The sequence below is a fragment of the Symphalangus syndactylus genome, chromosome 4, assembly GCF_028878055.3.
Source record: "Symphalangus syndactylus isolate Jambi chromosome 4, NHGRI_mSymSyn1-v2.1_pri, whole genome shotgun sequence".
Taxonomy (NCBI): domain Eukaryota; kingdom Metazoa; phylum Chordata; class Mammalia; order Primates; family Hylobatidae; genus Symphalangus; species Symphalangus syndactylus.
The window spans coordinates 69,292,963-69,319,850 of record NC_072426.2 but is presented as its reverse complement, the minus strand read 5'-3'; the positions used below and the strand labels follow the sequence as shown (position 1 = coordinate 69,319,850).

The 26,888-nt window shown below is 41.4% G+C and overlaps 1 protein-coding gene across 8 annotated transcripts in view; it reads left to right on the top strand.

Moving 5' to 3' along the window:
* MPP7 (MAGUK p55 scaffold protein 7) overlaps nucleotides 1-26,888 on the top strand; it is a 256,591-nt gene that overhangs the window by 20,716 nt on the left and 208,987 nt on the right. The window contains exons 1-2 of one of the 8 annotated variants that reach the window (XM_055275012.2): nucleotides 434-547; nucleotides 2,396-2,436. The exons of 2 other annotated variants lie outside the window; for them this stretch is intronic. The gene's annotated coding sequence lies outside the window, so the exon portion shown is untranslated. Of the gene's footprint in view, nucleotides 1-433; nucleotides 548-2,395; nucleotides 2,437-18,464; nucleotides 18,507-26,888 lie in introns of those variants that run through there. 5 more of the 8 variants (XM_055275007.2, XM_055275008.2, XM_055275009.2 and 2 more) reach the window with 5 other exon arrangements.

Below are 26,888 nucleotides of genomic sequence, written 5' to 3'. Positions count from 1 at the left end.
AGCTATCATTTCTGTCTGAGTGGCTTCTAAACTGCCTGTGGCATTAATGAGCTCCAGTTCAGTGAATCCACCTGAGCCCTAATTTGCTGTAGCAAATTTGCAGTTGCTCAGTGGCTGTATCCTGGATATTTGAATGTCTCAGAGTGAGTACGTTTGATTTTAACCGCTCTTCCTCCAAAGCCAGCTGTAAGCATTTTTAAGTGGTACACAAATTGATAGGAAGAGAACATTCCCAGATCCACTGTAGATGAGGCTCAGGTTCCTATTTTATTAACCAAGGGTGCTGAACTGCCCTGGAAGCGGGCAGCCACATTTGCTGGAAAAGAGACAATATACTGAAGTACTTTTCTCTGGCCCCTTGGTGCCCTGTGAGGCACACAGCTGTCTGTGATAATGTCAGAGATTACATCACAGTGCCAATGGAACTAACAGGAACCACCTGTGCACTTCCTTTTACTGGAATGTTCATAAACAGCAGGTTCTCCTAGGCTTTGAACGAACTTTTGCTTCTTCAAGGCTAAAAGCCTCATTGTGAAGAGAAAGAAAGGTGGGTGTTCTTCTTAACAATGACTCTGCTCGTAGCCTTCCAGTGTCCTGGAACGTTGGTTTCCACAGCTCTCTTCCTTGCTTAATTGGTGTACACTGCCCTCGGCATGCAACTGAAAACGTTAGGGCCATATGTCCTAATGGTTAAGAATGTGGACCGTAAAGCTAAACATGTTGGCTTCTAAATTCCAGCCCTGCTTATTGCTGGTTTTGTGAATTTAGACAAGTTATTTATTCTCTTCAAACCTCCGTTTTCTTAACTGAAGCAGGCTAATTAGAATACCTACCACAAAAGTTGGTAGTGAGAATTATTAGAAGTATTTAGTGCAGTGTCTGGCACATACCAAAGGTCAGTAAATGCTAATTGCTATTATTAATTAACAGTATTGTTGGTAAATACCCTAGAAAAGCTGTTTTATTTTATTTTTTCCATCTCTGCTATCTGGTCAATAACCTGATATTGTCATCTCTTCCTACTCATAGAATCTCATGTTGTCATTTGTCTCTCTGAGTTACTGCTGCTACCTTCTTTGAGTAGATACTCATTACCTCTTCATTGTGTGTACAGAATGTTGGTACAGAAGTCATCTTCGTTTTTAGAAATGACCATTAGGCCTGGTGCAGTGGCTCACGCCTGTAATCCCGGCACTTTGGGAGGCCGAGGTGGGTGGATCATTTGAGATCAGGAGTTTGAGACCAGCCTGGCCAATGTGGCAAAACTCCATCTCTACTAAAAATACAAAAATTAGCCAGGTGTAGTGGCGTGCACCTATAATCCCAGCTACTTGGGGGTCTGAGGCAGGAGAATTGCTTGAACCTGGGAGGCAGAGGTTGCAGTGAGCAGAGATTGCGCCACTGCATTCCAGCCCCGGTGACAGAGTGAGACGCTGTTAAGAAAAAAAAAGAAACAAAAAAGAAGTGACCATTTATTCTTTGGATCTGCTCTACCACACTGAGTCTAAATTACTCAGTTTGCCTTTCAAAGCCTGTCACATTGAGGCCTGTATATGGTATTTTCCGTTACTCTTGTTTTTCTTTTACATACCCTCCACTCTAGTCAGACACAGGAATGTGTACACGGCATGCATTTTTCTTTCTCTTTTTGTCTAAATTGGCACCCTGTATTGCTTTGCCAGGCACATGCCCGTTTGTCTCTCATGGGACAGTTTTGACCCTGTTATGTGGAGGTCGCATGTGACCTTTGTCTGGCCTGTGCTTTCCCAGGGTCTGAGATGATCAGGGTCTTGGCTGTTGCACCTCCTCTAGGCTGCGACCCAGCCTGCCTTTAGGAGTCTAGATTCTGGGAAACTTTATTACTCCATTGCTATTTATTAATCTGGAGTCAAGAGTACTAGAAATCACACCATTTTTTTTTTATGCCTAAGCCCTGTTAAAAGGAATTCTGTTCCTGAAATTTGGACTGCATATGACATCACTATACCATCAGGCCCCTGTATGCATGGGTTCTGCATCAGTGAATTCAACCAACTGCAGATCAAAAATACTAACAAACAAATGAATGGTTCTTTCTGTACTGAATATGTCCAGACTTTTTTTCTGTCATGATTCCCTAAACAATATAACAACTATTTACATAGCATTTGCATTGTATTAGGTATTGTAAGTAATCTAGAGATGATTTAAAGTGTGCAGGAGGATATGCACAGGTTATTTGCAAACACTGTGTTATTTTATATCAGGGGCTTGAGCCTCAGTAGATTTTGGTATCGGGGGACTATTCTCCCACATATACAGAGGAACGACTATATAACTTCTTTATATCATATTGTTCCTAAAATAAATCTAGACCAGGTACACAGTAATGTTCCCTTTATTTTTGTCCCGTTAGGTATAGCAGTCTTGGCAGTTGCTGAACTGAATTGCTGCCTGGTAAGAAGTGTAGTCAAATATGAATGAGCATGCATTCCTCCCTGTTCTCTGTAATGGCTCATTGTCCTGGTTTACCAGTGGTGGCTTGGGCACATTAGGGAGGCACGGACCTTCATAAGTGGTTGCCCCATTCAGATAGCCTCATCTCACACATCAAGTTCTTACCTTGGCTCGTGACAGTCATAATAATTCTAAGGGATCATTTACCCACAGTTTAGACTTGATTTTTCTTGGGTTTGATGGTGGGGACATTTTAAGACTAAGAAATTGAGTGGAAGAAAAATTAATAGACGTGTATTTGCAGGTAGGGATTTTGTCCTTAAACTTATATCCCTGATGCCTGTGCAGAATAAGTGACATTGAAAGAATGCATGGAGTTCTTTTTTTTTTTTTTTTTTTGAGCCAGAGTCTCGCGCTGTCACCCAGGATGGAGTGCAGTGGAGCAATCTCGGCTCACTGCAACCTCCGCCTCCTGGGTTCAAGTGATTCTACTGCCTCAGCCTCCTGAGTTGCTGGGATTATAGGCATGTGCCACCATGCCCAGCTAATTTTTGTATTTTAATAGAGATGGGGTTTCACCATCCTGACCTCAGGTGATCCACCTGCCTTGGCCTCCCAAAGTGATGGGATTACAGGCGTGAGCCACTGTGCCCGGCCGAAATTCTTAAAGAGCATGCTGTGCATTTCTGTAGTGAGCCAATGACAAACCCAAAAGACCAATCAGAGATTCACCTCTTAGAAGGAAAAAATCTGCTAACCTGCAGAACGTTTCTATCGGTGACTTGAGGAAGGACTTGGAAAGGGAACAGGGAGAATTAGGGTTGGGAAGGAAGACATTGGATTTATTTGGGAGAACTTTTAGTAGCTTCCTCCTTCTGAATCTTCCTCTTAGCTTCCTTAGGAGATATTGAGGCTTAGTTCCCTTGTCTAGTTGCTGCCACTGGAGAACTTGCCCGTAGCTTAGGCCCACCCTGTAGATTCACTCCAGGAGATCAAACCAGCATTTAGATCTGCTAATTATGCCATTTCTATTTCAAGAAATACGTTGAGTCCAAAATAGAAATTGACTGCTTGCTTCACCCTGTTCACTCTGGAGTTATTCAGGCAGAATATGTCAGATATGTTTCATGTGATATTTTCATTAGGCAAGAGATATGGATCCTTTTCTTTCCTTCTTTTTTTAATTTGGGTAACATTTCAGAAATAATGAATGGCAAAGAGAACACAATAAATGACCTTTACCTCCATTAACAGATGTTAACATTTTGGTGGTTGTTTTTTTTTCCAGATTAAAAAAAATGGAATAAATGAAATGTTACGGATAACGTTTGAAATATACTTTGTTCCCCTTTCCAGTTTTATTTCCCTCTCTTCCCAGAAGTAGTTAATATGAATTTATATATATCCTTTTCTAAATTTTACTATATATGGATATTTCCTTAAGGACCTATGCAGTGTAACATGTTTATTAACATAAATGATACACTGTGTGTTTCATTCTGTTACTTGCTTTTAAAAATCTATTTTGATAATATCTAGCCATGATGATATACAGACCAGATGACATTTTAGTTTTTTGTGGTGTCTGCAGGTGTTTTCTTTAAGTACCTGGTTGCTCATGTAAATCCATCAGTACCTCTAACATTTCCTAAAAATCTTTGTTTGTATGCCTTAAATTGATTAGGAATTTAAAAATGGATACCCCCAGTAAGCTAAAAGTCTGATGTTTGGTGGAAACTTCCATATGCAATTTAGCAGCCTGTCTCAATATTTTGTGTTCCAAAAAGATGCTGCGAAGATAATGCAGTGGGTGTGGAATCGTTTGCAAAGGACTTGAGTAGGTGGCAGGGAGTTTTTGACTTGTACTAACATACATAGAAGTGCTGTTGCTATGGCCACTTTGGGAACTTGTTATTGTGTGGGAAAGTGTTATGCTGTTAAAAGTTTTATTTTTCTTTTTTTGGTAACAGTGTTAGTTTTCTATATTTAAACAATAATCTCTTTGGTTTAAGGAATATGCATGGATATAAAATTGTTATTTATAATATTAATCTGGCCCTGTTCTTCTAACCAAGCTTTGGTCTCATTGTCCTGGCAGCCTGTTGGACAATTTCACGTGGGTAGCTCTTCATCTCACTCAAAAGATCAAAAATGGAAAAATAGGTCCACTTTTTCATGGACTCCTTTTCTGTTTAGGGTACGATTATTCTTTTTGTATCTAAGATTCGGAACTGTGGACTTACCTTTGAATCCCAATACCTCTTTAATTTTTCACTTTCAGACCTGCTCTTTTCTGCTTTAACATTCTCTTGAGCACTAATCTCTTGTATTCTAATCTCATCACTATCATTCTAGACTAATTATGCTCACTTCTGACCTAGATTACTACAGCTGCTGCTTTGCTGAGTATATATGCAGCCTTCAGTTTACCCCGTACCCTGTTATTAGGTTTTAAAATTTTCCTTGCGTAACATCATGTTTGCAGAGGACTTCTTTGTGGACTTGTAAAGGCTCTGCGGTTGCTGTATTCAAACCCCGGTTCTGCCAACTGTATGACCTTACATATGTTGTAAATCAAGCCTATCCAACCTGCGGCCCATGGGCCGCATGCAGCCCAGGACGGCTTTGAATGCGGCCCAACACAAATTCCTAAACTTTCTTAAAACATTAGGAGATTGTTTTTGTGATTTTAATTTTTTAAAAAATTTTATTTATTTTTTTTAATTTTTTTTTTTTTTTTGCTCATCGGCTATCATTAGTATTAGTGTACTTTATGCGTGGCTGAAGACAATTATTCTTCCATTGTGGCCCAGGAAAGCCAAAAGATTGGACTCAGTTCCCTCATAAGTAAATTGAGACAGTAGTAATAGTATTTAGATGATAGAGTTGTAGTAGGATTTATTTATTTATTTATTTATTTGGAGACAGGATCTTGCTGTGTCTCCCAGGTAGAAGTACAGTGACACTGTCACGGCTTACTGCAGCCTTGACCTCCCAGGCTCAAGCTATCCTCAGCCTCCTGAGTAGTTGGGAGCACAGACATGTGTCACCAAACCAGGCTAATGAATTTTTTTTTTTTTTTTTTGTAGAGGCAGGATCTCACTATGTTGTCCATGCTGGTCTCAAACTCCTGGGCTCAAGTGATCTTCCTGCTTTGGCCTCCCAAAGTGCTGCGATTATAGGCAAGAGCCACCACACCTGGCCTGTAGTAGGTTTTAAATCAGAGAATATGTGTCAAGTCCTATAGCTGGCACAGTCAAACGATAGGGCTATTATTCCTAATCCTATCAAGTCTTAATCCCTTTACCCAGATCCCATTGTTCTTCACATTGTGCTGTTCTCAAAATATTCAGCTTTAAACTTTTCCAAACATAAACCTGTTCTGTGATCAGATCAGTGACTTTGTCCTTTGATTCCTCTCCCTTCATATCAAACCTATGCGTGCATGACTTGCACTCCTGAAAACAAACGCACCCATGTGCATCTCTAGTTTTTCATCTGTAGTGTCTTCTGTTTTGTTTACATTCTATTGATCCTTTAGTAATCCAACTCAAAGACTCTTACAGTGATACAGTGTTCTGTTTGTCTTTATGTAATTTCATCTTGTTTGTTTGCTACCTTATATATAGAAGCTATTTCTCATCTCAGCTGTAAATCTCATCTGGGTTGGACTATTTTAGATTACTTTGGTAGCCTAACCAATGCTAAATATTTATTAATGTCTTCATAACAGCTTGCTACTTGGTAATGTTTATGCTTGTTGTAAAAAGCATGTGACAAGGCTGGGCATGGTGGCTCACTCCTGTAATCCCAGCACTCTGGGAGGCCGAGGTGGGTGGATCACCTGAGGTCAGGAGTTTGAGACCAGTCTGGCCAATATGGTGAAACCCCATCTCTACTAAAAATACAAAAATTAGCTGGGTGTGATGGTGGGCGCCTGTAATCCCAGCTACTCGGGAGGCTGAGGCAGGAGAATCGCTTGAAACCGGGAGGTAGAGTTTGCAGTGAGCTGAGATCATGCCACTGCACTCTAGCCTGGGCAACAGAGCAAGACTCCGTCTCAAAAAAAAAAAAAAAAAAAAAGGTATGTGACAGCCTTTTTGGTCAAGTGGATGGATGAGTATTCATCTTTATTGCAGACCTACTATGTGCTAGGTTCTCCAAGAGGTATAATGATTATGAGATACACAAGGTTTCTGCATGGGTACACACATATCCACAATTTTCTAATTTAAAGATTGCTCTTTAAAATTGCTGTGTAACCAGTGAGTTGGAGACATACAATAATGGCTCTGTAGTGAGATTGGTTGGGAGGTTGTTCAGGTGTTGAGAATAGTGGCTTGGACTGGCGTGTTGGTGGTAATGCAGATGTAGGGAAGAAGACTGATTCAAGAAATATTAGGAAGGGGTAGGGCATGGTGGCTCAAGCCTGTAATCCCAGCATTTTGGGAGGCTGAAGCAGGTGGATCCCTTGAGGTCAGGAGTTTGAGACCAGCCTGGCCAACACCATGAAACCCCTTCTTTACTAAAAATATAAAAATTAGCCAGGCGTGGTGGTGCGTGCCTGGAATCCCAGCTACTCGGGAGGCTGGGGCAGGAGAATTGCTTGAGCTCAGGAGGCGGAGGTTGCAGTGAACGGAGCTTGCGCCACTGCACTCCAGCCTGGGTGACAGAGCGAGACTCTGTCTCCAAAAAAAAAAAAAATATTAGGAAGGTGACAGGACACAGTGATTATTGGATGTAAGACGTAAGGGAGAGATAGGACTCAACAGCACATCTAAGATTTCTGCCTTGGGCATCTAGGTGAATGGTCATGTCGTTCATGAGAAGAGGGTATGCTGGTAGAAGAGCAGGTCTTGGGGAGGTAGTGGAAAGACATGTTCATTTTCAAACATGTTGTATTTGAGATGCCTACACATTAAGTGATGGTGACACTTGGTTATATGGCAGGTCTAGCTTAGGGACAGAGAACTGGAGATGTCAGCTTAAAGGTGATAATTGCAGCCAAATTTCTTGTTCTCTAGTGACAACATTTTCAAGTTCAACAATGCCTTTTACTAAATCTGGACTATGGACATTTAAGCCGATTTCATCAAGATGTATTGAGTTCTGATTATAGTATTTGAATGTACTGTGTTAAGCTCTGGGCAGATACAAAGATGAATACTGTCTAGTTTCCATCTTGGGACCTTAGAATCGAAGGATGAAATTGAACTAAAGCAAACTAAATATGACTAGAAAGTCATATAATAAGAGTAGCTTATTTTTGCTCATTATTTGTGAAATTGATGGCATATAAAAAAACTACGAAGGGATAGTGATGAAGGTAGTTTATTTTCAGAGGCATTTAGATTTTTTAACCTTTCTGTAGCAGGAAGTAGAGAGGAAGTCATCCAGGCAGCCTCCTATGTAGTCCAGGATTTGAGCTGTGCTATACTTTAGTCTGTGTAGTGTAGGCACTGTATAAACACTGGGTGGATGAATATAATTGCCCTATAAATCTTTTTCATTTGTTTTGTTGGTTCTGGGAGCCAAAGAACCTTCTAATTTATTAGAGGGCTATCAGAAAAGTGGTAAATTTTATTAAACTATACTATTTATTTTGTTTCTGTAATGTTAATGTTGTGTGAAATTCTTTTGATTGTTGAAGAATGTGGGCAGAGTTTAGGGAGCTTTGGTAACTATAAATGTAGTATTTAAAAAAAATTTTGGCTGGGCGCAGTGGCTCATGCCTGTAATCCCAGCACTTTGGGAGGCCGAGGCGGGCGGATCACGAGGTCAGGAGATCGAGACCATCCTGGCTACGGGGAAACCCCGTTTCTACTAAAAATACAAAAAATTAGTTGGGCGTGGTGGCTGGTGCCTATAGTCCCAGCTACTTGGGAGGCTGAGGCAGGAGAATGGCATGAACCTGGGAGGCAGAGATTGCAGTGAGCCAAGATCGCGCCACTGCACTCTAGCCTGGGTGACAGAGCGAGACTCCATCTCAAAAAAAAAAAAAATAAAAAATTTTTATTTTACAGAGATGGGGTTTCATGATGGTCTCGAACCCCTGGACTCAACAAATCTGCCCGCCTTGGCCTCCCAAAGTGCTGGGATTATAGGCATGAGCCACCGTGCCCAGCCTTTGTTTGTTTGTTTTGTTTCAGAGATGGTATCTATGTTACCCAGGCTGGACTCGAGCTCCTGGGCTCAAACGATCCTTTCAACTCAGCCTCCTGAGTAGCTGGGACTACAGGTGTGCACCATCATGCCCGGCTTGTAGTATTTTCTAATCAACATTCTGAGATATATGCAGCTTTGATTATTTATACAGGGATAAGAATAAAAATCTGGGCGGTCTAGTGAACGCAGAACTTGACATTGTTAATGCAAAATAATTGCGTTCTGCAAAGAATAGGAAATTCTTTCATCGTGTTTGCATTTTGTGATATCCCTCTTGATGCAATTTGCCTTAAAGTAGCAGAAGTTCCTTGCTTTTATAGTCTCTGAATGCTTCTCTTAAGCATGAAGGTACATATGGGTGAGTGAGCTGGAATGTGAGAGTGGGTAGAATGTTCTCAGCTCATTGAGGTAAGTCTTCTGTAGGAGAGGCTACGCTGAGCAATTGCTTATGTCTGTCTCCACTTATCTTGTAACGGCACCAATAAAGAGGACACCTAGGAAATCTTGACAAAATACCTTGATCTGAATGCCTTTAATCTTTTTTAGGCTGTGTTCTTTTTCTAGATAGAATTCTTTCGTAATTGTACCATAAGATATGGAAAAGACTTCCTGGTTAATTTAGGGCAGGTTGACTTGCAGTCTCTTTTAGACGATTCCAGATTGCTTTTGGACTGTTAATACTGGCTAATACTGTTTATGGTTTAAAATAATATTTTGGGGTCGGGGTGGTGGCTCACGCCTGTAATCCCAGAACTTTGGGAGGTGGGTGGATCACTTGAGGTTAGGAGTTCGAGACCAGCCTGGCCAACATGGTGAAACCCCATCTCTACTAAAAATACAAAAAATTAACCCAGTATGGTGGTGTGTGCCTATAATCCCAGCTACTGGGGAGGCTGAGGCAGGAGAATCGCTTGAACCTAGGAGTGGAAGTTGCATTGAGCCGAGATCGCGCCACTACACTCCAGCCTGGCTGACAGAGTGAGACTCCATCTCAAAAACAAACAAACAAAAAAACTATTTTGGGCTGTTTTACTTGGTCTATAATAAAATCATTATTCTACATAGGAAGTAGTAACAGGCGAGTAAGACTTAATAAGTAAGTGTATTAAATTTAAAAAATGACTCCAACATCTCCAGGCATCAGTATCCACATATACTTTTCCCCTCCTGTTCCATTTCGTTTTTTTTAAACTAAAAGTTTATATACATTTTTAAAAAATCAACAGTGTATATAAAATTAAGATTCAAGCAAATCTTTATGAAAACTCAGTTAATGAAAAGGTGAAATTTAGTTGACTGAGTCATTAACTGTATCTGTTGATTATTCATTAGCAATTGCTACTGGAGTGAAATTACTTTCTAGAGATGTTTCTAGCCATTAAATGAAAAGCCCCAATGAAAAGCACTTCTTTTCATTATTGAGGGTCTATCAATACCTTAATGAATTACCTCTATTTATTATTTTATATACTTACATCTATAACTATATATGCACACACAATATATGTACAGATATAAGTAAAACTATTAAAAGTAAAATGCATGCCAAAAAGTGCACATTTAAGTGTAGAGCTTGACGAATTTTCACAAATTGGACACACCTGTGTAAATAGCACATTTTGGTATATATTTTACAAATAATTTTCCCTGGTTTTATGTAACAGGAAGAAACATTGATCTAAGTCACAAATCTAGAAGTGCGTTTTAGTTTGGCTGAAGATGAGTGAATAGTCTTCAGGTATTTTTCAGGCTTAAGTGCTCATGGTCAAACTCTATGGACTAGAATGTTGGGTCTTGATCATTCATTAGTCTGCCTCATTTTCAGAGGAGAATATTGAACCTTGTCTTCAGCTTTTCAGAAGGTGCAGTGAGCTGGCTTTTTATTCAAATATGCATCCTTGTAAGTGCCCCAGAATCTTTTTTTTGTTTTTTTTGCAATGTATTAGTAATTTTCACAAAAATCAAGTTTTCTTTTTTTTTTTTTTTGCTTCATTATCTCATTTTTTTTTTTCCTTTTTCTGTTTCTTTTTTATTATACTTTAGGTTTTAGGGTACATGTGCACAATGTGCAGGTTTGTTACATATGTATCCATATGCCATGTTGATTTCCTGCACCCATTAACTCGTCATTTAGCATTAGGTATATCTCCAGATGCTGTCCCTCCCCCCTCCCCCAACCCCACAACAGTCCCCGGAGTGTGATGTTCCCCTTCCTGTGTCCATGAGTTCTCATTGTTCAGTTCCCACCTATGAGTGAGAACATGCAGTGTTTGGTTTTTTGTCCTTGCGATAGTTTACTGAGAATGATGTTTTCCAGTTTCATCCATGTCCCTACAAATGACATGAACTCATCATTTTTTATGGCTGCATAGTATTCCATGGTGTATATGTGCCACATTTTCTTAATCCAGTCTATCGTTGTTGGACATTTGGGTTGGTTCCAACTCTTTGCTATTGTGAATAGTGCCGCAATAAACATACGTGTGCATGTGTCTTTATAGCAGCATGTTTGTTTTTTGAGACGGAGTCTCGCTCTGTCACCCAGGCTGGAGTGCAGTGGCATGATCTCAGCTCATTGCAACCTCTGCCGCCCAGGTTCAAGTGATTCTCCTGCCTCAGCCTCCCAAGTAGCTGGGACTCCAGGCACGTGCCACCATGCTTGGCTAATTTTTTGTATTTTTAGTAGAGACAGGGTTTCACCGTGTTAGCCAGGATGGTCTAGATCTCCTGACCTCGTGATCCACCTGCCTCAGTCTCCTGAAGTGCTGGGATTACAGCCACTGCGCCCGGCCTCACAGAAGAATCTTAACTGCCCTTAGACTGCATGTTAAGGCAGCTGGATCTGTCTATATATCTATGAATTTCAAATAGGTACTCTCCAGACATTTCCCAGGGAGTACAAACAGGGCTCCCTACCTTTCAAAATTAATGAAGTCTTGCCTGAAAGAAGCAATATTTAGGGAGGAGTGCCTGAAGGATCTGCAGTTCACACATTAGACAAGGTATTTCAAATTGTGCTCCTGCATCAAGCCGGATTAGCAAGAGAACAGTGTCTTTATGTCATATTTGATTGGCATACCAACAAGCTTTTGCTGAATTTTTAGCTGGTGTGATATTAGTGGGTGTTGCGATGGCTAATACTCCAGAAATCCTGTAATGGTGTTATAAATCCTGTGACCCCACCACTTAATATTTTTTCTTCTCAAGTAAAACAAATGTTTTTCAGAGCATGTGACTGTTGTCTGACTTTAAATGAAATATTCCTCTGGTTTCTCTGCTCCTTCCAAAAAGATAGGCAGCACATCTGCAAAGATGGAAAGATACATTGCAAATACCTAACTTCCTTTTGCATAGAAACCATATTTGGGACCTCTTGTGTTGTTTCGAATTATGCACACAAACCATTTCGATTGATACAATTCTTAAAAAAATTAAAACACACCAGTTGCTGGTCATGACAAGGTAAAACAGTTCTGCCTGTAATTATTATGGGTCTAGATCAGTGGACACCACCAGCTACTTATTTAGCTTACTACTGTACTAAAAAGTCCAAAAAAAAAATGGCTGGGGCAGTCCCACTGAGAGATCCCATCATCATTTAATGTCCCTGGAGGAAAGGCAACATGCGCTATTTCAAAGAACCGTGGTCTTCAGAAAGAGCTCTCAGACTTCAAGACTCTTCAAAAACAGCAGCCTAAGCATTACAGCCAGAGGTTTCTGATGAACTCTGATTTAATAAGTTCCCCAAAGACATTTTAACATTTTCACGCATTTTTAACAATAAATATTTTGCTTCCATTTCCTACTGCATGTTTAAGAAAACGAGGATAGAGGGCATTGACGTTGAAAAGGCACTGCAGATAGAACTGAAGTAGGCACACATGCCTTTTCCCACCCAGCACTAGATGTAGATTGCGCCCCCTCCCCAGCTCCCCTCTTCCCCTGCCACTTTTTTTTTTTTTTTTTTTTTAAAGAGATAGTCTTGTTATGTTGCCCAGGCTGGTCTGGAACTCCTGCGCTCAAGTGATCCTCCTGCCTCTGTCTGCCAAGAAACTGGGACTACGGGTGGGTGCCACTGCTCTGGCATCCTCCTACTCCCCTCCAATTAAAACAATAGTTTTAAACATGATTTAAAGCTTCTGAACTGCTGGGCTGCTGTGTATTGTGATTATAACCATGTCCACGTATTAGGCGTTAGAGGAGAACCACTGTGATGTTTTGCTGAATGAAAGCATAGTCAGCAATTCCCTCTGCTGAGATTTGCCTTGACCTTAGCTTTATGCCTGTGAAAATCTTCCCATTCCTTAAGGACTGTGTCAAACACCTCTTCACCCTTGAACCTTGTTACTCTTCTAACTCGCCATCTCAGTCTCGTGGCATTTACCAGCCTACAAGTCATTGCATGTGAAGCTGTAGTGGGGTCTTGGGAATCATCTGGTTCGGGGACACCCAGAGGCCTAGGGGCTTCTGGGACTGGCTGCAGCCATGTTGCTGTTTTTAACAGAACCAGTAAAACCAGATCTAGACTCCACATTCCCTAACTCCAACTCAGGTCTCTTTCTGTCCTAATATCCTGACTTTGCAGAATACCCTGATCTTAAGCACTATCCATTCATCAAAGTTTGAAGGAAAATGATCTAATCTTATGTACTTTGAAGTACTACTTATTAATTTTATGTTTAAAATATTCAAACATTGTACTTGGGAGGCTGAGGCAAGAGGATCGCTTGAGGCCAGGAATTAGAGACCAGCCTAGACAACATTGTGAAACCCCATCTCTAAAAAAAGTAAAAAAAATTAGCTGGGTGTGGTGGTGCGTGCCTCTAGTCCCAGCTACTTGGGAGACTGAGCTGGGAGGATCACTTGAGGCCAAGAGTTGGAGGCTGCAGTGAGCTTTGATCATGCCACTGTACTCCAGCCTGGGTGACAGAGCAAGATCTCATCTCTTAAAAAAAAAAAAAGATAAAAACAAATATTCAAACCGTGAAGATGAAGTTCTCTGGCTAATTGAAGATTTAATGTTGGTGGAGATTTACTTTAGAATGACGATGGATTGGCTTCTTTTGTGGTAATAGCTGAAGAGTTTGGGGACATAATTACTCCCCAATTTATGCTTATGCAAGGTTGGACTAGATTAGAAGAGAATTGAGTTAAAATTGACCTCAGTTTGTTGAGCATTCACTGTTGTCATCACTGTCTGGGCATTGAGGCTATGGCATTGAGTGAGCTAATTTGTTCCCCTTTTCTATTCTTTGCTGGAGCAATGGGATTAGGATAGCAGGGCACATTCCTCACCTGCCTCTCCCAAAGGTCCTACATCAATCAGATGAACAGGGTTTTAGAAACGTAAAGTATTTATATCACACCGAATCCATGGCTTCAGTCATAAGTAATCAAAATGTTTAAGGAAGTAGAAATAGTTATGGGAAAAGAAAGTCCTTACTTTTGAGTGAAATGTGTATGTAATTACAGGTGGATTTGCTGTATATATTCATGAATATTCCTGAAGGAAGAGTAGTTTCATGAGTCTATAATATTAGCCCCATTTTCTTTTTCTTTTTCTTTTTTTTTTGAGACAGAGTCTCGGTCTGTCGCCCAGGCTGGAGTGCAGTGGTGCGATCTCGGCTCACTGCAAGCTCTGCCTCCTGGGTTCATGCCGTTCTCCTGCCTCAGCCTCCTGAGTAGCTGGGACTACAGGTGCCCACCACCACGCCTGATTAGTCCCATTTTCTTTTTTTTTTGAGACGGAGTCTCGCTGTGTCCCCCAGGTTGGAGTGCAGTGGCGCGATCTCAGCTCACTGCAAGCTCCGCCTCCTGGGTTCACGCCATTCTCCTGCCTCAGCCTCCCGAGTAGCTGGGACTACAGGCGCCTGCCGCCACGCCCGGCTAATGTTTTGTATTTTTAGTAGAGACAGGGTTTCACCGTGTTAGCCAAGATGGTCTCGATCTCCTGACCTTGTGATCCGCCCGTCTCAGCCTCCCAAAGTGCTGGGATTACAGGCGTGAGCCACTGCGCCCGGCCGATTAGCCCCATTTTCTACAATTGTCTTTTTTTTTCTGAGACAGAGTCTCACTCCGTCGTCGAGGCTGGAGTGCAGTGGTGCATTCTCGGCTCACTGCAATCTCCTCTGCCTCTCATGTTCAAATGATTCTTCTGCCTCAGCCAACTGAGTAGCTGGGATTACAGGCATGCGCCACCACACCCAGGTAACTTTTGTATTTTTAGTAGAGACGGGGTTTCACCATGTTGACCAGGCTGTTCTCGAGCTCCTTACCTCAAGTCATCCGCCTGCCTTGGCCTCCCAAGGTGCTGGGATTACAGGCATGAGCCACTGCACCCGGCCCCTGATTGTCTTTATAATAAAAATGGTTTTTAAAAATGTAAAAATTAAAATTCAGATTTAAAGTGGCTTACAATGTACTCTATGATGTAACCCTTGCCTACAGTTCCTTCTTTATCAGAATTTCTCTGGCTCATTTTGTTCCAGCCGCATCTTCTTTGGAACATAATGGGCTCTTTCCTTCTTCCCAGCCTGAATTCTTCTTGTACCTTCTGCTGGATGCCCTTGCCTCTCACATGGCGGTTCCCTGCCCCACAGTGATTCAGGGCTGAGTTTAATTGCACATGCTTAGAGAAACTTCACCTTCTACCCAATATAGAGTACGCCTCCTCTCTACTCACATTTATTATTCTTCATTTATTTAATTTAATTTTATTTATTTATTTTTGAGACAGGGTCTCTCTCTGTCATCCAGGCTGGAGTACAGTGGTACTTCACTGCTCACTGCAGCCTCAACTTCCCAGGTCCCAGCTATTCTCCCACCTTAGCCTCCCGAATAGCTGGGATTACAGGCATGCACCACCACGCCCGGCTAATTTTTGTATTTTTGGTAGAGATGGAGTTTCGCCGTGTTGCCCAGGCTGATCTCAAACTGCTGACCTCAAGTGATCTACCTGCCTCAGCCTCCCGAAGTGCTGGAATTACAGGTGTGAGCCACCGTGCCTGGCTTGTTATTCTTTCAAATAGTATTAACTACTTTTCTTTTACCATGTTTATCACATTTTATACAGGTTGAGTATCCCTTATCTGACATGCTTGGGACCAGAAGTGTTCTGGATTTTATTTTATTTTTCTTTTGGAATATTTGCATTATACCAATTGCTCAAGCATCCCTAATCTGAAAATCCAAAATCTGCAATGCTCTAGTGACCATTTCCTTTAAGAATCATGTTGATAATTTTGGATTCTGGAGCATTTTGGATTTCAGATTTTTGTATTAGAGATGCTCAACCTGTGGTATTTATTGCTTCTTTGTTTATTTATTTGACTACCTGAGTGTGTTGTCTTTTTTGCTTGCTAGATTATAAGCTCTGTGAAGGTCAGGGATGTGCCTGTTTTGTTCACCACACTATACCCAGCATCTAAAGGCAGCAGTTGCCTCATAGTAAATATTCTAATATTTGTTAACTTACTGAATGGATCCAACTAATGCAGAGGTTAGCAAATATTTTTTTGTGAAGGCCAGATAGCAATGTACTAAGCTTTGCAGGTCCAGTGGTCTCTGCTTCAAATATTCCACTTTGCCATTGTAACATAAAAGCAGCCGTAGACAATATATAAGTGAATGAACTTGGCTGTGTTTCAGTGGAACTTTATTTATAGGAACAGGTGGTGGGCCAACTTGCTGTAGTTTCTAGGCCCCTGAGCTAATGCATATGGCAGAACAGATGGCACACGGCATACCTTAGCTCTTTGACATCTGGGACAATGTTGATGGGCCTAGTGACTAAGGTTTTAGAGGCAACCTAAGCAGATAGCACACTTGGATTAAATACTAACCAGAATTAGTTGAAACAAGAAACACTTATTGAGCACTTACTGCGTGCCAGATGCACTGGAAACTAGAGACATAAAGTTAATGATGCTCAAAGGCTTTGGTTCTTGAAGAGTTTACTGACTATTGAGAAACAGACAAGCTAACAATTATAACATGGGGACAGAGTGCTGACTGGGGTACACATACGGTATCAGAGGGACATAGAAGAGACAGCACCATAGCTTAGAAAGAGCAAGGTTTTAAGAAAGTGATTACAAAAATGAAACAGGAAGGAGACAAGGAAACCAGCATCTATTGAGGACCTTCTCTCTGTTGTGTTATCCATGTATTCATTTTTTTTTTTCTTTTTTCTTTGTCTAAAGTCAGGGTCTCACTCTGTCACCCAGGCTGGAGTACAGTGGCGCGATCATAGCTCACTGCAGCCTCCAACTCCTGAGTTCAAGAGATCCTTCTGCCTCATATGTTAACTTTTTCCTTCTAATTCTTCATGGCAAAACCATATGTTATGAGGACCTGAAGCGCAGAAGTTGCGGGAGGTGGCAGAGCTTGACGTTACAATTTGAGGACCGTGAAAGCATTTCTCTTTAGAGTCAGGCTCAAGTTCAGATCCCTGCTCTACTTCTTTACTAACTTGGGTAAATTATTGAACCTCTAAATTGAAAAGGCCCTTGTGGGCTGGGCGCAGTAGCTCACGTTTGTAATTCCAGCACTTTGGGAGGCTGAGGGGGGTGGATCACTTGAGGTCCGGAGTTTGAGACCAGCCTGACCAACATGGTGAAAACCCGTCTCTACTAAAAATACAAAAATTAGCTGGGCGCGGTGGTGGGTGCCTGTAATCCCAGCTACTAGGGAGGCTGAGGCAGGAGAATCGCTTGAACTCGGGAGGCAGAGATTGCAGTGAGCCTCCTGAGTACTCCAGCCTTGGTGACAGAGTGAGACCCTGTCTCCAAAACAAAACAAAACAAAACAGAAGGCCCTTGTGAAGGTCAGATGAGAGTCTTGTAAATCCCTTAGCATGTAAGTACTTACGCTTACCTAAGTATTCAAGCAATAATGTAGTTTTATTGCTCTTAAAAATATAATTTAAACCCAGGTCTGGATAATCCTAAAACCCATTCTTTCCCTTTCCTCTGCACTTACTCTGCTTATTGGATTTCATTAAAAGAAAGCACAGTTTGTGCCAAAATTTATTAACTCGATAAAGTTAAAAAAGCTGTGATATGTATTTCTTGGTTATTGAACAATGGAACAGACACGTTATCAACACTGAATAATTTATAGACATTTTACACTGAGAAACCATTTGTTGGAAAAAGAGATTCAAAGTGGAATTTTTTTTTAAGATGTAAAGGCATTTTTTGGGGGCGGGGTGGGGAGACAGGATCTTACACTGTTGCCCAAGCTGAAATGCAGTGGCACAATCTTGGCTCACTGCATTCTTGACCCCCTGGACTCAAGCAATCTTCCCACCTCAGCCTCCCAAGCATCTGGGACTACAGGCATGTACCACCATGCCTGGCTAATTTTTGCAGTTTTTGTAGAGATGGGGTTTCATCAAGTTCCCCAGGCTGGTCTCGAACTCCTGAGCTCAAGCAGTCCCCCCACCTTGGCCTCCCAAAGTGTTGGGATTACAAGCGTGAGTCACCATGCCCAGCGTAAATGCATTTTGATATGAGCTGAGCTCATAATTCTGTTCTTTTAAACATTCTTTATCAATTACCCCTTCTCATTTTTGCATCTTTAACCTGTTGACTCAGGTCTACCTGTTTTTAAAAATAGCAGCAGCAACAACAGTAAAAGCAATACCTCTGATGGGAACTCAGGGACCTATCTGTTGTCTCTTTTTATACATAACTTCCTCAATGGGAGGTGCATCCTGAGTACTGTTCTATCTCTTGAATTGATTCTGCCCTTGTCCTGTCTATCTACCCTACAATCTCCACTAATGAAACTGGTAGAGAGGATGCCTTCTAATTAGTATTTTTATATTTCTCAATATCAACAGCATTTGGAGATGAGGATTATGCCTTCTTCCTGAAAGTCTCTCTTCCTTGGCTTCTAAGATGGTACTGGTGAATTAATCTTCCAAGACACCATTTTGAACATGTCCTTTTTACCCACTGCCACCATAAAATCCTGAGGCCAGCACTGGAAATCATTCTTTCATTCCAACACTTACCTTTTATTTTATCCCAACTGTAATAAACAGTTTCCTTCACATGCTCTGTGCTTCCCACTTCCATATGTTTGCTCAAGCTGTTGAGAGATGGTGGAAATTAATGCTTGGGCTCTTCAGTCAGACTTTCTGTCTTTTTCTTTGATTGTTTGAGATTATATTTTATTAAAAAAAGAAGAAAACCTCCCTGAGGCCAGGGCTGGTGTCTGTGTTGCTTATCTGCACTCTAATTTTGTGACCAAGGCAGACACCAGGACGGTCGAATTTAAAGTGCAGCCTCCTCATGTGGTGGGGTTTCTGGTCCACCGGCGCCCCATCCTGAGGATCTGTGGTCTCAGGGCTGGGCACTAGATTTCTTGCATTTTTCCTTATTTTTGTTGCCAGTCATTCCTGGCTCTGGTGCTCCTCTTTGTCCCTGTTGCTGCTCTTTGCCCCAATTTTTAGCTAAAGTGAGACTTAAAAAAAAAGAGACAGGGTCTTACTATGCCACCCAGTCTGTAGTGCAGTGGTGCAATCATAGCTCACTGTAACCTTGAACTCCTGGCCATCTTCCCACCTCAGCCTCCCAAGTAGCTGGGACTGCAGGTGAGTGCCATCCTTCCTGGTTAATTTTCAGAATTTTTTTGTGGAGACAGGGTCTCCCTATGTTGTCCAGGCTGGTCTCCAACTCTTGGCCTCAAGCGATCATCCTGCCTCAGCCTCCCAAAGTGCTGGGATTGCAGGCATGAGCCACTGTACCTGGCCTAGAATGGGGCTTTTTATTTGGTTCCTGAAACTGTGCCTATCTCTCAAACTTTCTTTTTTCTGGGGATTGAAGCTCTGCCTCTGGAATTGGGTATGGAGTAGAACACTCTCCCTACCTGACTCCCAAGCTGCCAGACTTCCCACTGCTTTCTTCCATCTGTGAGATTTGGATACTATTCCTGTGTCTTGGAAATTCTGGTACCTGCTGTTGCCTGCATCACCACTAAGGTTTCCACATGTGTCGGATGTTTCACCTGGTGCCTTCAGTTGCAGCTCCTCCGTCTGCTTCTGAGCTGAGATAGCCCGCTCCTCTCTGCCCCTCCCCTGCCATCCTTTCCTGTCTGCGGATCGTGGGCCAGCTCCAAGATCCCTCGCCTTCCTCCTGGCTGCTTGGTCACGCTTCACAGCCAAATCCTGAGAAAGGGAAACACTTCAGTGTTGATTTTAGAAGTCTTCTGTATATGGCTCATGAGCCAATTCAATTTTTCATCACAATCCACATTGATGGGAAAAATGTAGCTCTGTAGTACTTTTAAGATCCAACTGGCAGTGGTGGATCAAGGTCGGGGGACACTTTTGGGGCTTTATCCCTTCCATGATACCCCACCTCCTTTGTTTGACATGAACAGTTTCCGTGTTCTGAATATTTATTTGCAGAACTATGCAAACACAGCTTCAAACCTTGTGACTTCACCCTCCCCAGGCCCATCAGGTCACATTCTTCATTTCTTAAATTCAAGATTGGCTACTACCAGATGGTAGTGGCCCTTTCATTCAGTGTATTTAGATGAAAGCTATTTGAATACACTACCACCAGAGAAATTTGGGTTTTCTTTAAAATATTTTATAATTGCCTCTGATTTATATGTGGTCAGGTACTTAGACACCTGAGTGCAGGTAGATTCATTATGTTTCTTTTTAAATGTGAGATTTATTTTTATTTTATTTTATTTTATTTTTTTGAAACAGAGTCTCGCTCCAATGCCCAGGCTGGAGTGCAGTGGTGCGAACTCGGCTCACTGCAGCCTCCACCTCCTGGGTTCAAGCGATTCTCATGCTTCAGCCTCCTGAGTAACTAGGATTATAGGCACACGCCACCTCTCTTGGCTAATTTTTTTATTTTTAGTAGCGATGGGGTTTTACCATGTTGGTCAGGCTCATGCCTAACTCCTGACCTCAAATGATCTGCCCACGTCGGCCTCCCAAAGTGCTGGGATTACAGGCGTGAGCCACTGTGTCTGGCTAAATGTGAGATTTAGCATTGTATTAGTCTCCTCAAGCCACTAAAGTAAGAGTTCCTGAGCTGGGTACATGATTGGACTTTAGAGTCTAATGAATGTACAACCTGTTTAGAATAGGTGCAGCTTTTTGTGTAACTAGCGAATGTTTCTTAGGAAAGAAAGGATCCATAGTTTTCATCAGATTAAAAAATGTCTATGGCTCCCAAAGGGCCAAAGGCCATTTATACTAGAGTATTATTTATGACACCTGTGTAGTAACCTAAACTATGTATGACAACTTTTTAAAAGGACTTGCAGTTACTGGCTTAATGCATTGTGCGTCTTTGGGATATACTGTTAGTTTCATTATAAATTACTAGTTCAGTCAAAAATTATATTATTGGCTGGGCACGGTGGCTCACGCCTGTAATCCCAGCACTTTGGGAGGCCGAGGCCAGTGGATTACAAGATCAGGAGAGCGAGACCATCCTGGCCAACATGATGAAGAAAAAAAAAAAAAGAAAAAAAATATATATATAAAATTTATTTATTTATTTATTTCCTTTTTCTTTTTTTTGAGACAGAGTCTTGCTCTGTCGCCCAGGCTGGAGTGCAGTGGTGCAATCTCAGCTCACTGCAACCTCCGCCTCCCGAGTTGAAGTGATTCTCCTGCCTCAGCCTCCCAAGTAGCTGGGACTACAGGCGTGCGCCACCACGCCCGGCTAATGTTTTGTATTTTTAGTAGAGATGGGGTTTCACCATGTTGGCCAGGCTGGCCTTGAACTCTTGACCTCAAGCAATCCACCCACCTCGGCCTCCCAAAGCGCTGGGATTACAGGCTTGAGCTACCATGCCCAGCCTATTTTTTTCTTTTTTTAAAAACGTGGAGAATGGGATCTTGTTATGTTGCCCAAGCTGATCTCGAGCTCCTGGGCTCAAGCAATCCTCCTGCCTCGGCCTCCCAAAGTGTTGAGGTTACAGACATGAGCCATTGGCACCTGGCCAAAAATTATAAATGGAGAGATAGAAAGTGAGATAAACCAGTCTCTCTCTCAGGATAGAGAAATGTATTTGTGAGTATATTGTATGATCAGACAGTTTCTTGTACTACATTGGAGGGTGTTCTACGTCATTGTCATTGGGGTGTGTCTGATATCCACACTCTGTGTACTCTGGGGTCACCTGATGGAGAAGGCTGTGCTGCCTAGGTATGTATTTGGAGGTCAGCGGAAGAGTGGAGGTGTTGCAACCTTGGATAAGTACTGTGGCTTTCTCTGCTGTCCCTCTTATGACCACGTTTAGGATAGAATGGCAGGGACAATGGTTTGCCTCGCTTAAATCTTAGTGGAACTACGGTGACTGCGCTGGATCTGGTCTTTGACTCATTTCAATATAAAAAGCACTGGCCAATGGAGCGCAAAGCCACCGTGTTGGTAGGAAGTATGTTTGTGATAAACACCATAGGGTTCCACCCCAGTGAATGACTTGGGCAGTCTTTCGTTAAGTCATGGTTCAGTGTTCTGCTTACCTTGCTAGGAAGGAAAGTGTTCACAGTTAATTCTGTGTTTTCTCACCTGTGTGTAGGAACTACTTTTGCTAACAAGCATACATCGCTGCCAAAATGGTTAATTCTGGAAAGAGAACTATAGAGACAAAGTAGATAAAAAGCAATTTTTCTTAGTTGAAAGATTATTGATTGAATTGGGGACCCATCTGGCTTTGTGATTTGCTGGAGTGACTTAAGAAAACTAATTGCTTTGGTAAAGAACTAGGCTATTAAAGAATAAATTTTATAGTATAATTTTGTAGGCACCTTACATACTTGGAAAAACCATTTAAACTCCTTCTCTAACAACAATTGGGCATAAAATAAATCAACTCACACTGAGTTGAAATGTATCATGTAGAAAACAGAGCCTTTTCACTTTCACTTTAAATTGTACCAGAAGAAACATGCTATTTAAAAGAAAAATTTTTTTTTGAGATTGAGTCTCACTCTGTTACCCAAGCTGGAGTGCAGCAGCACGATCTTGGCTCATTGCAACCTCCGCCTCCTAGGTTCGAGCGATTCTCCTGTCTCAGCCTCTTGAGTAGCTGGCACTACAGGCACGTGCCACCATGTCTGGCTAATTTTTATATTTTTAGTAGAGACAGGGTTTTGCCCTGTTGGTCAGGCTGGTCTCACTCCTGAACTCAGGTGATCCACCCACCTTGGCCTCCTGAAGTGCTGGGATTACAGGCATGAGCCACCATGCCTGGCCAGAAACATACTATTTGGTTAGAACATAGTTAAATATAGTCTCTGGTATTTTTATATGTTTTAGATTTCTTTATCTTGACAAGTGATTGAAGGAAAGAACCATTTATAGTCTGTAGGTATAAAGAAGATTTGTATAACTGCTTCAGATCATTAACTAATGCATAGATGTAGACTAATACATAATATAATACATAGATCATTTATAGAGAGCCAGGGAGACTGGAATGGATGAATTGCCACTGGAAATGATTGAATACTTTTTAGATAATTAAGCATGTATTAATTAACAAGTAGAAAGAGGGATGGACTCAAATATGTTGATGATAATAATGCCATGAAATTATTGCAACAGTATTTATAAATAGCTGCTAATATAGTGTTTTCTGTGTTTTTGTTTGTTTTGTTAAATATCAGTGTTTCCTAAGTATGGACATACAGGGTTATTTCTGAAGTATTCTAATGAAGAGTTTTTGTTTTAAGCACTATGCTTTTCTTTTTATGGGGGACAGAGTGACAGAGTCTTGCTCTGTCACCTAGGCTGGAGTGCAGTGGCACAATCATGGCTCACTGCAGCCTTGACTTCCTGGACTCAGGTGATCCTCCCACCTCAGCCTCCTGAGTAATTGGCATTGCAGACGCACACCACCGTGCCTGGCTAAATTTTGTATTTTTTGTGGAGATGGGATTTTGCCATGTTGCCCAGGCTCTGGTCTAGAACTCCTGGGCTCAAGTGATTCTCCTACCTCAGCCTCCTGAAGTACTGGGATTCCATACATGAGCCACTGCACCTGCCCCATATGCTTTTATTTTCATGCATATTAGAAAACATAACTAACTCATCTCCTGCCTCCCTGCCTCCTTCTCTTCTCTCCCCTCTCCCTCCCCCTTCCCCCCATCTTTTTCTTTTTCTTTTTGATGGAGTCTCTCTCTCTGTCACCCAGGCTGGAGTGCAGTGGTGCAATCTTGGCTCACTGCAGTGGTGGTGCAATCCCACCTTCTGGGCTCAAGTGATTCTCCCTCCTCAGCCTCCCTAGTAGCTGGGACTACAGGTGTGCACCATGACGCCTGGCTAACTTTTTATATTTTTATTAGAGATGGGGTTTCACCATGTTGCCCAGGCTGGGCTCGAATTCCTGACCTCAAGCAATCCGCTGGCCTAGACCTCCCAAAGTGCTGAGATTACAGGTGTGAACCACTGCGCCTGGCCTCACTGTAGTGTTTAAATAGAGTCTAAAATAGGTATTTAAATAAAATAACTCTGTGTAAGAAAAATGTTAAGTAAAAAAGTAGTTTTGTATGTAGTGTAAAAATTGTGAGGGTGGCATATGAATGATCAAACGTTCGAGAACTACTCATTTAAGTGACTAATAAATAGTTGTTTCTGTTTAACTTCGTTAATATATTTGAGTTAAAAAAAAAAAAACCTAGTGGAGGATGAATGGTGGTGGGCTGTCTACATTAGAGGTGCAGTTTCACCTGTAAGTTTGAGTCCTGAGCCTTCTCATTCTCTGAGTAAAAGTTCTGTGACATGTTACACAAAGGCTCTTTCTTTTTTCCCTGTAGCAGCTGTTTAGTGCAGTAATAACTTGGTGTTTTCACAGAAATAGGGATTTCTGTTTTTCCACTGTGTGGAGAGCTCTCTCTCCCACTCCACAGGAGTAGAGACAGGAGATACACTGTGATATCTCTGATTCTAGCATAGTGCCTGGTGGTTGCTCAGTAAATGTTCTTTGGATACCTGTAATTGCCATTTAGTAAAACTAATAGGAGTAAAATGTAATATATTTTATTTAAATACATATTTAGGCCAGGCGCGGTGGCTCAAGTCTGTAATCCCAGTACTTTGGGAGGCTGAGGTGGGCAGATCATTTGAGGTCAGGAGTTGAAGACCAGCCTGGTGAACATGGTGAAACCCTGTTTCTTTTTTTTTTTTTTTTTTATCATACTTTAGGTTTTAGGGTACATGTGCACAACGTGCAGGTTTGTTACATATGTATCCATGTGCCATGTTGATTTCCTGCACCCATTAACTCGTCATTTAGCATTAGGTATATCTCCTAATGCTGTCCCTCCCCCCTCCCCCAACCCCACAACAGTCCCTGGAGTGTGATGTTCCCCTTCCTGTGTCCATGAGTTCTCACTGTTCAATTCCCACCTATGAGTGAGAACATGCGGTGTTTGGTTTTTTGTCCTTGCGATAGTTTACTGAGAATGATGTTTTCCAGTTCTACTAAAAATATAAAAATTAGTCTGGCGTGATGGGGCATGCCTGTAATCCCAGCTACTTGGGAGGCTGAGGCAAGAGAATTGCTTGAACCTGGGAGGCTGACCTTTCAGTGAGCTGAGATTGTGCCACTGCACTCTAGCCTGGGTGACAAAGTGAGACTCTGTCTAAAAAAAAAATATATATATATATATATGTAATATTTAATATGTTATTTATATTTTATCAGTCCTAAGTATAATAGGAAATATACCAGATAGTTGTATATATAGGCAAACTGTAGACTTTTGGTATTAATAGCAGCAATGCCTTTTTTTTTTTTTTTTAACCTTTCTTGTCTTCTTGGTGGTCTCAGCTTGACTCTACTTGAAAAGGGGACAGGAGTGTGATGAAGTGGAAGGAACAATCGGGTTCTAGCCTTGTGTCTGTCCCCTTATTATAGAATCTGGGATAGGAAGGATGGAATGGAGGTGTAACCTACCTTAGAGGATGTGGGTTAAGTGAAATGATAGCTGCATAAATACTCAATATTGTCAAGTTCTGCAGATGTGTATGTTTTGGTTATTTGTGTACTGTAAGGTGTCAGCACAGGACTGTAATACCTTACCTAGAAATGATTATATTTACTCCCCACAGAATGTCTGCCCTTTTCTCATTGAGAAGCCAAAACAGAGCCTCCATTAACAAACAAAATTTAATGTTGATGGGGGTTCATCAGAAATGTGGAGATATCACATTGTATTGATCAGGAATTGCATGTAGCTATTACAGACATAGAACCTGTTATAAAAAAGAGTTACATTCATGGAAACAAGCTTTATTTTCTATGAAGATATCTGAGAAGGTTTTCTTTGGGAGTTTTATATAAATTCTGTGTTTAATATCTTCCTTAATATGTTGGTTTTCAGTTTCCTTATCATAATTAAAGAATGTAAGGAAGACATACTTGATTGGTTTCACCAAGCTCAGACCTTCCCTCCCAGGCACCAGACAAATGATATTATTTCCAATTCATGTCATGACATGAAACGCTGAATTGCACTTGTTGCTTTTTAGTACTGTGACATCTCAACTGCTGTCATTGGTTTTAATCTGTGGGTGATCTTGGAAAGGGATAGGTTTGATGTAGATAGCCTAGAACCTTCTCAGGGATTGTGGAATATGTTGAAACTTATGCTGTTTCTGAGAACCATCTTTCTCCTTTCTGTGGGTCAGGCTGGCATAATTCAGAGCACTTGTAATCATGACTGTAGCCAACTGTGGTTACCTGCAGAGAGGCTTAGATCAAATACGAATTTGTCTCTTCATTTACTCAGCATACATTGAATGAGCATCTCTGTGCTGGGCATGGGGGGAAGATGACTTATTATTTGTCTTGGTTCTTAAGGAATTTATAGTCTAATGGAGGAGAAAGACACACAGATTCTCATATAAACGGATTACATACAATGATAGATTAAATAGGCTTAGAGACTTACAGTGGAACTGTGGGCCATGATTGCCATTTGAATTTTAAAAGATTAATAGAATGTATGATTTTTCTGTTCTTAGTTATATAAGTAAGATTTGAATAAATACTCGTTGTGAAATAAGAAAAGTAGAAAGATTATAGCCTAAAAACGTAGTCCAATTTTATATCCCAACCTCCTCCCTGTGCCACTTTTCATTATTATTATTTTTTAAAACCATTGCCTGATTGATGAACATTTTAGGTCATTACTTTTTTTTCCTGTCTAATGATGCTTAGTTTTTTTGCACATATATATATTTGTATACCTGTGTGAATTATGTCTGCAGTGAAATTCTTAGAAGTAGAATCTTGGC